We start from the raw sequence: 12,436 nt of genomic DNA, 5'->3' as shown, positions 1-12,436 counted from the left end.
CAACAGGCGCCTCCTGGCGCCCGACCAGGCTTGTCCGGGTGGCGGCGGTAGAAATCGGCCAGGAGGGCTGGGTCCAGGATGAAGCTCCTCTTCACCCAGGAGCGTTCTTCAGGTCCGTACCCCTCCCAGTCCACCAAATACTGGAAGCCCCGGCCCATCCTACGGACATCCAAGAGCCGGCGCACAGTCCAAGCCGGCTCGCCATCGATGATCCGGGCAGGAGGTGGTGCCGGACCGGGAGTATAGAGGGGTGAGGTGTGATGGGGCTTAATCCGGGACACGTGGAAAACGGGATGGATCCGCAGTGAGGCCGGAAGCTGAAGCCTCACTGCCGCTGGACTGAGTACCTTGGTGATCTTGAACGGACCGATGTACCGGTCCTGCAGTTTGGGGGAGTCCACTTGAAGGGGTATGTCTTTTGTAGACAACCACACTGCCTGCCCTGGCCGGTACGTAGGGGCCGGGGTCCGCCGACGGTCTGCATGGGCCTTCGTCCTCATCCGGGCCTTCAGCAAGGCAGAACGGGCGGCATGTCACACCCGACGGCACTTCCGTAGGTGGGCCTGGACCAAGGGCACACCGACCTCTCCCTCAACCACCGGAAACAAAGGAGGTTGGTACCCCAGACACACCTCGAAAGGGGAGAGGCCGGTGGCTGCCGACACCTGGCTGTTATGGGCATATTCGATCCAGGCCAGATGGGTACTCCAGGCCGCCGGGTGCGTGGCTGTCACGCAACGCAGGGCCTGCTCCATCTCCTGATTGGCCCGTTCTGCTTGCCCGTTGGTCTGGGGATGGTACACGGATGAGAGACTCACCGTGGCCCCCAGTTCCCGGCAGAAGCTCCTCCAGACTTGCGAGGAGAACTGGGGACCCTGATCCGAAACGATGTCCGGTGGTATCCCATGCAGCCGGACGATGTGGTGGACCAGGAGGTCCGCCGTCTCCTGGGCCGTCGGGAGCTTCGGGAGGGCCACGAAGTGGGCCGCCTTGGAGAATCGGTCCACTATCGTGAGGATGGTGGTGTTGCCCTGGGACGGCGGGAGGCCCGTGACAAAATCCAGGCCGATGTGGGACCAGGGCGATGGGGCACGGGCAGCGGCTGGAGCAGTCCCGAAGCCCTGCGATGGTCAGCCTTGCCCCTGGCGCAGGTGGTGCAGGCCTGGATATAATCCCGGACGTCGGCCTCTAGGGATGCCCACCAGAAGCGCTGCCGGACAACTGCCACGGTTCTTCGCACCCCTGGATGACAGGAGAGCTTAGAGCCGTGACAGAAGTCCAGGACTGCAGCCCTAGCTTCTGGTGGGATGTAGAGTCTGTTCTTCGGCCCAGTCCCGGGGTCCGGGCTTCGTGCCAGGGCCTCCCGGACGGTTCTCTCTACGTCCCAGGTGAGGGTGGCCACGATAGTGGACTCCGGGATGATGGGTTCCGGTGGATCCGACAACTCCGTTTTGACTTCATCTTCATGTACCCGGGACAAGGCATCCGATTTCTGGTTCTTGGTCCCGGGACGGTAGGTGATCCGGAAGTCAAAACGGCCGAAGAACAGTGACCAGCGGGCTTGCCTGGGGTTCAGCCGCTTGGCGGTCCTGATATACTTCAGGTTCCGGTGGTCAATGAAAACCGTGAATGGCACGGACGTTCCCTCCAACAGATGTCTCCACTCTTCAGGAGCCTCTTTCACCGCAAGGAGTTCTCGAGTGCCGACGTCATAGTTCCGTTCGGCCGGGGTCAACCTGCGGGAAAAATAGGCACACGGGTGAAGGACCTTATCGGTCTTCCCGCTCTGGGAAAGCACAGCTCCTAGCCCAGTCTCTAGGGGCAGGCGTTGGTGTTTAACTGCTCGAGGCAGTCTCTTACCTGATGCTCGATCGAGCCACAAACAAAACACGCCAGCCTCCTCTGTCTATCTGGCGCCCTAAATGTGGCCCTGCTCGTGTCCATAGCTTCGTCAGCAGGGGGAGCTGTAACCACACGGAGCGTAGGGGCCGTGGAGCGTGGGGAGGACGGGACGCGGTCGGAACCGGAAGGGAGAGGGACGGCGCGTGTCCGGCCACGCCCTTCGTCTCGTTCCCGACGGCGTTCTTCTAACCGATTGTCTAATCGTATAACTAGATCAATAAGCCCATCTAAATCTCGCGGTTCATCCTTAGCCACCAGGTGCTCCTTCAGGACCAACGACAGTCCGTTTACAAAGGCGGCGCGGAGGGCAGTGCTATTCCAGCCGGATCTCGCAGCCGCGATGCGGAAGTCGACTGCATAGGCAGCTGCACTCCGGCGGCCCTGTCTCATTGACAGCAGCACGGCTGAAGCGGTCTCTCCTCTATTTGGGTGATCGAACACTGTTCTGAACTCCCTCACAAACCCATCATATGTCAGAAGGAGCCGTGAATTCTGTTCCCAGAGCGCTGTAGCCCAAGCGCGTGCCTCACCGCGAAGCATGTTTATTGCATAAGCTATCTTGCTAGCATCAGTCGCGTACATGACAGGACGTTGTGCGAAGACGAGCGAACACTGCATAAGGAAGTCCGCGCACGTCTCCACACAACCTCCGTACGGCTCTGGAGGGCTTATGTATGCTTCCGGGGAAGGTGGGAGGGGGCGTTGAACGACCTGTGGAACGTCACTGTTACGTACAGGGTCGACAGGAGGGAGAGCCGCAGCGGCGCCCTGAGGGCGTGCTTCCACCTGTGCGGCGAGAGCCTCCACCCTGCGGTTAAGGAGGACGTTCTGCTCGGTTATTAAATCCAACCGAGCCGTGAAAGCGGTGAGGATCCGCTGCAACTCACCGACCATTCCTCCTGCGGATGCCTGTGCGCCCTGTTCTTCCATTGGCCGTTCAACAGCCGGTTGACGCCCCTCGGGATCCATGACGTTGGCCGAGATATCCTGTTGGGAAAGTGTAAGTTCACGGACCCACAACAGGGGGCGCAAATGAACGGACAATGGAATAGGTCAAATAACACACTTTACTGTTGTGAATATGCACAACAAGGACAACAGATTACAATAAAGGACAAAGTCAAATTCACACAGGTGTCGTGTGGGCAGGCTCGAAGATAGGAGACGCCTCTCCAAAGTAGAACCGGAACCACACGGTTTCCTCCGCCACCAGACCCCGGGAATACTGGAGCCACCAAGTCCCGAACTCCCAGGTGGCCACTGCCTCCGCGTGTCGGACCTGGTACTGCTGGCGAGGAATAAAGAACAGTTAAAGGAGGGCGCGTTCGCACCCAGGAATCCGAACGGCAGGTAAGCTACCTCCACCTCTCGTTGGGAAGTTCTCTCAGAGTAATGCACAAAGTCACAAAGATCACTGTCAAACAGTTAGCTGAGTACGTTACCTTCTCGGTAGAAACGATATCTCGGCAAAGAGGTGGAGACGTCGTCCTGCTGATATACTCCTGCCGATCAGATGAGTGGTAACAGCTGTTGCAGGTGATGCGTGACAGCTGTCACCCTGGCTGCTCCTGTGAGGCGGCTGCGCCCTCTGGTGCCTGGAGCCCGCACTCCAGACAGGGCGCCCTCTGGTGGTGGGCCAGCAGTACCTCCTCTTCTGGCGGCCCACACAACACAGTTCAACTCTCAACCCCACTGAGGTCCTTAGACTGGGTATCATTAACATAAGATCACTGTCCTCAAAATCATTGTTGATCAATGATCTAATTATTGATCATCACTTAGATATGATTGGGCTATGTGAAACCTGGCTTAAACCTACAGCTGTCCTCCCCTTAAATGAGGCCTGCCCACCAGCTTATACATTTAGTCACGTCTCTCGTGATGCAAAGCAAGGTGGGGGTGTTGCTCTTATTTATAAATCTAGGTTTAGCTTATTAGCTGTTGGGGGTTACAAAGATAATTCGTTTGAGCATCTGATTCTCCGTTCTGCTCAGGATATTACACATTGCCAAGGTAAGAAGAATAAAAATCAGTCGTATTACTTTGTCACTGTATATAGGCCTCCTGGCCCATATTCTGAGTTATTAGATGAATTTGATGCGTTCATCTCTAACTTGTCAACTAGTGTAGATAACATTCTGATTATTGGTGACTTTAACATTCATATAAATAAGCCTTCTGATCCCCTCTGCAAATCATTTATGGAAATTGTGGATGCATTAGGATTTCGGCAATGCATTCGGGATTCAACGCACATTAGTGGAAATACCCTGGATCTGGTTCTCGCACGTGGTATTGCTGTCATGAATATTGACATCATGCCTCTTACATCAGTGGTGTCTGATCACTCACTTATTAAGTTTACAGTTTCGCTGCCGTGTTTAGTGGAACAACAACCTTATATATCATTACTGCGATGCATCAACTCCTCAACTAAGACTGAACTCAAAGCTAGACTGCCTGATGTCTTAGCTTCACATTTGACAAATACCCAGTCAGTAGACAGACTTGTGGATAGTTTAAACTCAGTGCTCAAAAATACCCTCGACATGATTGCACCACCTGTGTTAAAACCGCGCTCTCCCAAATCACAGTCACCTTGGTTCAATGATTATCTGCGTGACCTCAAGCATAAAGCAAGAGGTCTAGAACGGAAATGGCATTGTTCTAAATTAGAAGTATTTCACCCTGCGTGGCGTGATGCTATCTTAGACTATAAGCATGCATTATTGGCTACAAAGCGGACCTACTACTCTGATTTGATCAACAAAAACAAGCATAACTCAAAGTTCTTGTTCAACCCGGTGGCAACACTTATGCATGGACAACCACCTGTGGTTCGATCTCCTTTTACAGCACAAGATTTCCTGGATTACTTTGGGAAGAAAATAGAAGACATCAGGTTAAACATATCTCGGCATGCCTTAACCCAGCCACTACACCCTGCTATGAGGTGGGCGCCACTACTGAGGTATTACCTAGATTTACAGAATTTGATAGTATCTCACTAGGCATGCTGACAAAACTCGTAATGTTAACAAAAAGCACAACCTGTTTATTTGATCCTATACCAACAAAACTGTTTAAGGACCTGTGGCCCAATCTTGGGCCGACTTTGCTGGAAATTATTAATCTTTCTTTAACTTCTGGATCGGTTCCTAAATGTTTCAAATCTGCAGTGATTAAACCATTACTTAAGAAACCTAATCTTGACCCTAGTGTATTGAAAAACTATTGGCCGATATTAAATCTATCATTTTTCTCTAAAATTCTGGAAAAAGTGGTGTCACAGCAGCTTGTGGACTATCTTACTGAGAATAATCTCTTTGAGCCACTGCAGTCTGCTTTTAGAAAATATCATTCCACAGAGACGGCTCTCACTAAAGTGGTGAATGATCTTCTGCTTACAATGGATTCGGACACCACTATGGTTCTGGTGCTATTAGATCTCAGTGCTGAATTTGATACCGTGGATCATCATATTCTACTTGATAGGCTGGAAAATCATTGTGGGATTACTGGGAGTGCCCTTGCATGGCTGACATCATACTTCACCAGTCGTTCTCACTGTGTTTTGTACAGTAACACTACCTCTAACCTTAGTGACATGAAATTTGGGGTTCCACAGGGGTCTGTCTTAGGCCCCCTGCTTTTCTCCCTTTATATAGCACCCCTTGAGCACATATTGCGGCATTTTGGGATTACCTTTCACTGCTATGCAGATGATACTCAGTTATACATGCCAATAACTGCTGGTAATCTCGTTCACATAAAATCCTTAGAAGATTGCTTTGCAGCAGTGAGAAGATGGATGTCTAGAAACTTCTTACTTTTAAACTCTGATAAGACTTAAATGATGGTTCTTGGTCCAGTGAGACATTGGCATCAATTTGACCAGTTAACGTTCAGCCTTGGCTTGTGTATCATACATCACACTGACAAAGTGAGGAACCTTGGGGTAATTTTTGATCCTTCGTTGTCCTTTGGCCTCCACATTAGAAATATTACTAGGACTGCATTCTTCCACCTGCGAAATATAGCGAAGATTCGTCCCATCCTGTCTATGGCTGATGCTGAGACCCTGATCCACGCATTTATCTCTTCTAGATTGGACTACTGCAATGTTCTATTTTCTGGTTTACCGCAGTCTAGCATTAGGGTCTCCAATTGGTTCAAAATGCTGCAGCCAGACTTTTGACATGAAGCAGAAAGTTCGACCACATTACACCCATTTTGGCATCCCTTCAATGGCTTCCTGTCCCAGTGAGATCAGATTTTAAGATTCTGCTACTAACCTATAAAATTATTCATGGACTGGCACCTCCCTACCTAGCTGACCTAATTAAACCTTACATACCGGCACAGGCTTTACGTTCTCAGGGTGCAGGACTACTTTGTGTCCCTAAGGTGAATAAGAAGTCTGCGGGTCACAGAGCTTTCTTTTATCGTGCCCCTGTTCTGTGGAATGATCTCCCTGCGTCAATAAAAAGTCAGATTCTGTGGAGATTTTCAAGTCCAGACTTAAGACCCACTTATTTTCCCTTTCATATGGCTAGCATACTGGTAAAGTTTTGTTTTACGCTTTTTACTTTTTTAATTCATTTATTAGTGACTGGAGCGGGCTGCGGCCTCAACTTTACCTAAATTCTGGGTCTTTTAGTGAAGTTTAGGGCTAGTGGCTGGTGATCACCTTAGTATTTCTCTGTTTATCTTGTTGTTTAATGCTGGCAAATTATACACTATTTTTTGTCTTTCTGATGCCTGATTCTGTTTTTTCTCTCTGTTTAAGGTGCAGCTCCATCCAGAGATGGGAGTTGTATTCGTGTTGGCGATCCTCCTGTCCTGTGCGCCAATAGCATTTCTTGTATATTCGTCTGTGAATTGTTCTGTGAATTGTTCTGTAATTTATGTTTGTAGCATGGCCCAAGCAGAGGGTCACCCCTTTGAGTCTGGTCTGCTTGAGGTTTCTTCCTCAGAGGGAGTTTTTCCTTACCACTGTTGCTCTGGGGGTTGGTAAGGTTAGACCTTACCCGTGTGAAGCACTTTGAGGCAACTCTGTTGTGATTTGGCACTATATAAATGAAAATAATTGAAATTGAATTGAATACTGAAATTTCTTATCTTAAAAAATTACAATAAATAAATTTAAGATGAATTCTAAAGCTGCCAATCTAAAATTCTAAGCTTATAAATTTCAGACAATTTAAAGTTATCATTTTGCACTGAAATTTCTTATCTTAAAAATTACAATAAATAAATACATTTAAGATGAATTCTAATGCTGCAAATGTAAAATTCTAAACTTACAAATTTCACATAATTTAGGTTTTAAGTTATTTTATTATACATTGTCTTTTTAAAAAAGTAGAAGTGCAAAACTAAAGAATATTTGAAACAATTACAATACAACCCCTGGCAAAAATTATGGACAGACATTTTCCTCACAATGAAAATCCGACGAGGGGGGAGGACCAGTGCTCACTCAAAGCCTGCTCACAGGCGAATGACGCAACCGACAGGCGTGAAAAAACTCACGCATGCGCACGAAGGTTCAAGCTTGGCTGATGCAATCACACGTGATTCAAATCCATATGGTTATTGCAAAAAATAAAAAGGTCCGATACTTTTCTAACAGACCTCGTATGCCCATGTTATTTTTTGATGTTACTACAACCCCTGGCAAAAATTATGGAATCACCGGCCTCGGAGGTTGTTCATTCAGTTGTTTAATTTTGTAGAAAAAAAGCAGATCACAGACATGACACAAAACTAAAGTCATTTCAAATGGCAACTTTCTGGCTTTAAGAAATACTATAAGAAATCAGGAAAAAAAAATTGTGGAAGTCAGTAACGGTTACTTTTTTAGACCAAGCAGAGGGAAAAAAAATCACTTAATTCTGAGGAAAAAATTATGGAATCATGAAAAACAAAAGAATGCTCCAACACATCACTAGTATTTTGTTGCACCACCTCTGGCTTTTATAACAGCTTGCAGTCGCTGAGGCATGGACTTAATGAGTGACAAACAGTACTCTTCATCAGTCTGGCTCCAACTTTCTCTGATTGCTGTTGCCAGATCAGCTTTGCAGGTTGGAGCCTTGTCATGGACCATTTTCTTCAACTTCCACCAAAGATTTTCAATTGGGTTAAGATCCGGACTATTTGCAGGCCATGACATTGACCCTATGTGTCTTTTTGCAAGGAATGTTTTCACAGTTTTTGCTCTATGGCAAGATGCATTATCATCTTGAGAAATGATTTCATCATCCCCAAACATCCTTCCAATTGATGGGATAAGAAAAGTTTCCAAAATATCAACATAAACTTGTGCATTTATTGATGATGTAATGACAGCCATCTCCCCAGTGCCTTTACCTGACATGCAGCCCCATATCATCAATGACTGTGGAAATTTACACGTTCTCTTCAGGCAGTCATCTCCATAAATCTCATTGGAATGGCACCAAACAGAAGTTCCAGCATCATCACCTTGCCCAATGCAGATTTGAGATTCATCACTGAATATGACTTTCATCCAGTCATCCACAGTCCACGACTGCTTTTCCTTAGCCCATTGTAACCTTGTTTTTTTCTGTTTAGGTGTTAATGATGGCTTTCGTTTAGCTTTTCTGTATGTAAATCCCATTTCCTTTAGGTGGTTTCTTACAGTTCGGTCACAGACGTTGACTCCAGTTTTCTCCCATTCGTTCCGCATTTGTTTTGTTGTGCATTTTTGATTTTTGAGACATATTGCTTTAAGTTTTCTGTCTTGATGCTTTGATATCTTCCTTGGTCTACCAGTATATTTGCCTTTAACAACCTTCCCATGTTGTTTGTATTTGGTGTTGTACCCACAATCATTTCTATAAAGTTTTTACAGTTCTGACCCACTTTGAAATGGACATCTCAAGAAACAATTTGTGTGGTTTCCCATTTCCATAAATGTGCCATAAAAGTGGTGATGCGCTATTATGCAGTAACTCATCTGGGGCGGATAAGACGCTTGGGATCAAGAGATCATACTACAGATTCCCACACAATGAACCAAAAGATTACAATATACAAACCGGAAATTGTCCCTAGTGTATCACTGACGAAGTCATGCACCTCGAGAGTTCACCATATTTTGAAATGCAAAGCCACTGGATGCAGTTAGTACGCACTGCGCAGTGGTGCATGCAGTTGGTACACTTGCCTCCCAAAGACAATGTTCAAGGCCAGCCATGTCCCATTCTCCTTGCACAGCTGGAGTTCTTAGGGAAAACCCAACATCTGGATCCTAAACCGAACCTCCCGTGGTGATCGTGAAAAATGGAAGACACCCAATGAAATCTCATTAAAATGGTCAACTCAACTGTTTGGTAGAGCATATTCATATCCACTACTTTCTATTGAAAAATTTGAGGATATTAAAGTGTTAATTAGTCTGGCAACTATAGCTGTTGTCATAGGTACTGTATGTTAGCTCTGTTATGGAACAATTGTCATGCAACCTTGAAAAAGCTGCCCAAAAAGATGCAGCGAGTCAGTGACATGTACCATGCCCTTAAATGAAATGTCCACATCAATAATATGAAAACAGACTGTTTCAAGGACAGAATGTGATGAGTTCCACTGTTTTTCTCAAAACTTTAGAGGTAAGTGTGAAGACAGGAAATCTTAAAAGAGGATGTGCACTCCACCAAGAGGGGAGTCAGAAGTCTGGAGCCTGGAATTTGCTGCAGCAGGGTGAAGAGCCCTCAATAACTCTGTATTCAGTACCTCTATTTTTATCGATATAAGTTTTCAATAAATCTTCTCAACTGATAACGAACATGGCAGTCATCCATGATTTATGAATGTGACACTGCTGGTACTTTAACAGTGGGACAGTACTGTAGTCTTGTTACTGTAATAAGCTGCTATTGTATTTTAGAGTTGGTCCAATGTAAAACAACAGTACAATAAGACTGTCCAATTACAGAAGCACAGTATAGAACCTATACAAATACAGTTGTGGTATGTAGCAGCTACACTCTGCATTGTGTTGTTATGACTCCACCCATTCGCTCTCCTCGGGACATGAACTCGCGATCTCCGGCATGGGAGTCGGACTCTCTAACCAGAAGGCTAAAACCCAGGTCTCTGGCCTTGTGACCAGAGAATCCTTTTTTTTTTTTCTTTTTTTTTGAGCTGTTGAGAGTGAGGTTTACTAACTACATATGCACAGCGGCACCTGCTGGCCTCCGTTACATGTACACTCATCATGGGCATGAATGTCATGGTAATTTTGGGCTTTTATTGATGTCTTTGAACTGTTCTTTTGCTCTGGTGAAATGATTATACAGCATATATCATTAATGACTTAAAAAAAAACAAGAATTGGGTGCACAAGTTTAAATTTATTTTTAATCTTGTCTAATCCTCACAGGGTCACAATAATACATACTTAAATGTTTTAATACATGGTGCTGTATGTTCTACAGTGTCTTAATGCCTTGTTAGTGATCACGAATGACTACAACTGGTTGTGTCTTTTTAATCAGCATAAAAAGGATGTGCTGGGCAGCACTCATTGGACTGACCACAAACCAGAAACTGCTGGAACACAAGCATTACTGTCCACAATGAAGCGGGTTTTACCACACTATGGGTTGAGAAAGCACTGACCAAGAAAGAAGACCCTGGTCCAAACTTGACACCTTCAAGTTAGACTAAAATTTGCAGCTGTCAAATGCCTTCTGGACAAAAGTTTTCTGGACAGATGAGACAAAGACTGAGGTATTTGACCACAATGACAAGAGGTATATTTGAAGGAGTAAAGGTGAGGTTTTCAAGACTATGAACAATGTACCAACTGTCAAGCATGGTGGTGGCAGCATCATGCACTGGGGCTGTTTTGCTGTCAGTGGTAGAGGCACATTTCCCAAAGTGGATGGAATAATGAAGAAGGAGGACTATCTCCAAATTCTTCAACATCACCTCAGATCAACAGATGGTTGAAACTTGCCCACAACTGGGTGTTCCAAGAGGACAATGATTCCAAACACACATCAAAACTGGGTGTGTGTTGGATAAAACAGGCTAACATTAAGCTTCTAGAATGGCCTTCCTAAAGCCCTGACCTCAACCCTACAGAAAATTTGTGGACTACTCGTACACTGAAAATCCGGGACCATGTCAGGAAACCAACTCATTTAGATGAACTCAACTAATTCTGCTAATAGGAGTGGTCACAGAACCTTCTGGATTGCTACCAACAGCATCTGGTCCAGGTGCAGCTTGCTAAGGGACATTTAAGTAAATATTTGTGGGGGTGTCTGTATATATTTGAGAGTGTATATATAATTTTGACCCTGGATTAGAGAAGATCCAAAATAAATTCAAACATGTGCACCAAATTCTTGTTTTAGAGCCATTTTGGGTCATTAGGGTCATTTTTTTTTAGAGTCAGAATCAGAATGTGTGCTGTAGAGTCACAATTATTCCACCCTGGGAAAAGAAGAGTTCAAATAAATCATTAAAATCCCCAAATGACCATGACATTCATGCCCATTATGGGTGTATGTAAACGTCTGACCACAACTATATGTGTGGTTCCTCAAAGTTCATGCACTGCATTTCAGTTTCAATTTATTTTAATTTATATAGCACCAAATCACAACAAAGTTGCCTCAAGGCACTTCACGCAAGTAAGGTCTAACCTTACCAACCCCCAGAGCAACACACAGGCGGCAGTGGTAAGGAAAAACTCCCTCTGATGATTTGAGGAAGAAACCTCAAGCAGACCAGACTCAAAGGGGTGACCCTCTGCTTTGGCCATGCTACCAACACACCTGACTAAACAATTTACACAATGAATATACAGGAAATTTTGCTGGTGCACAGGAGAGGAGGGTAGCAGAAGCAAACACCACACCCATCTCTGGATGGAGCTGCACCTCAAAATAATAATAATAATAATAATAATAAAATAGGCATTTCTGATTATAAGTATTCATAATTCATAATATAAACTTATATCCATGGATTTTCAATACCTACTTACTCTAGTTAAGGGTCATGGGGGGTGGCTGGAGCCTTTCCTAGCAGTCATAGGGCGTGAGGTGGGGTACACCTTGGATAGGATGCCAGTCTATAGGTAGCTTGATAGAATTGGGAATCAGGCTGCCAATATGTTGATCTGGGTTAATTTCCCCGTTATGCTACATTTCTGTGTCCTTCGAGCAAAGCGTTCATCTCCACTGTCCCAGTGCACCCATCTATAAATTGGTACCAGCCTTGGCTGGGAAGTAACCTGTGTCAGACTGGCGTCCCGTCTCATCTGGTTCTCAGCATAGAATCTGTGGATACATCTTGGCACCAACACCATTACTGTATTACACTGACTGTATTTATCACGCTCAGAGTTAAAGGTGACACAACTCTGTTCAGTTCACACTGTGATACACTGCAGACTGCAAACTTTACTGTACAGGCAAAAATCTTGTTTTAATGAGTCCATCCTACACAAAACACTTTCTTCATGGAGTACACAGGGAAGTATGTGTCTCAC

The sequence above is a fragment of the Thalassophryne amazonica genome, chromosome 8 (assembly GCF_902500255.1).
Source record: "Thalassophryne amazonica chromosome 8, fThaAma1.1, whole genome shotgun sequence".
NCBI lineage: Eukaryota > Metazoa > Chordata > Actinopteri > Batrachoidiformes > Batrachoididae > Thalassophryne > Thalassophryne amazonica.
This window is presented reverse-complemented; position numbering follows the sequence as displayed.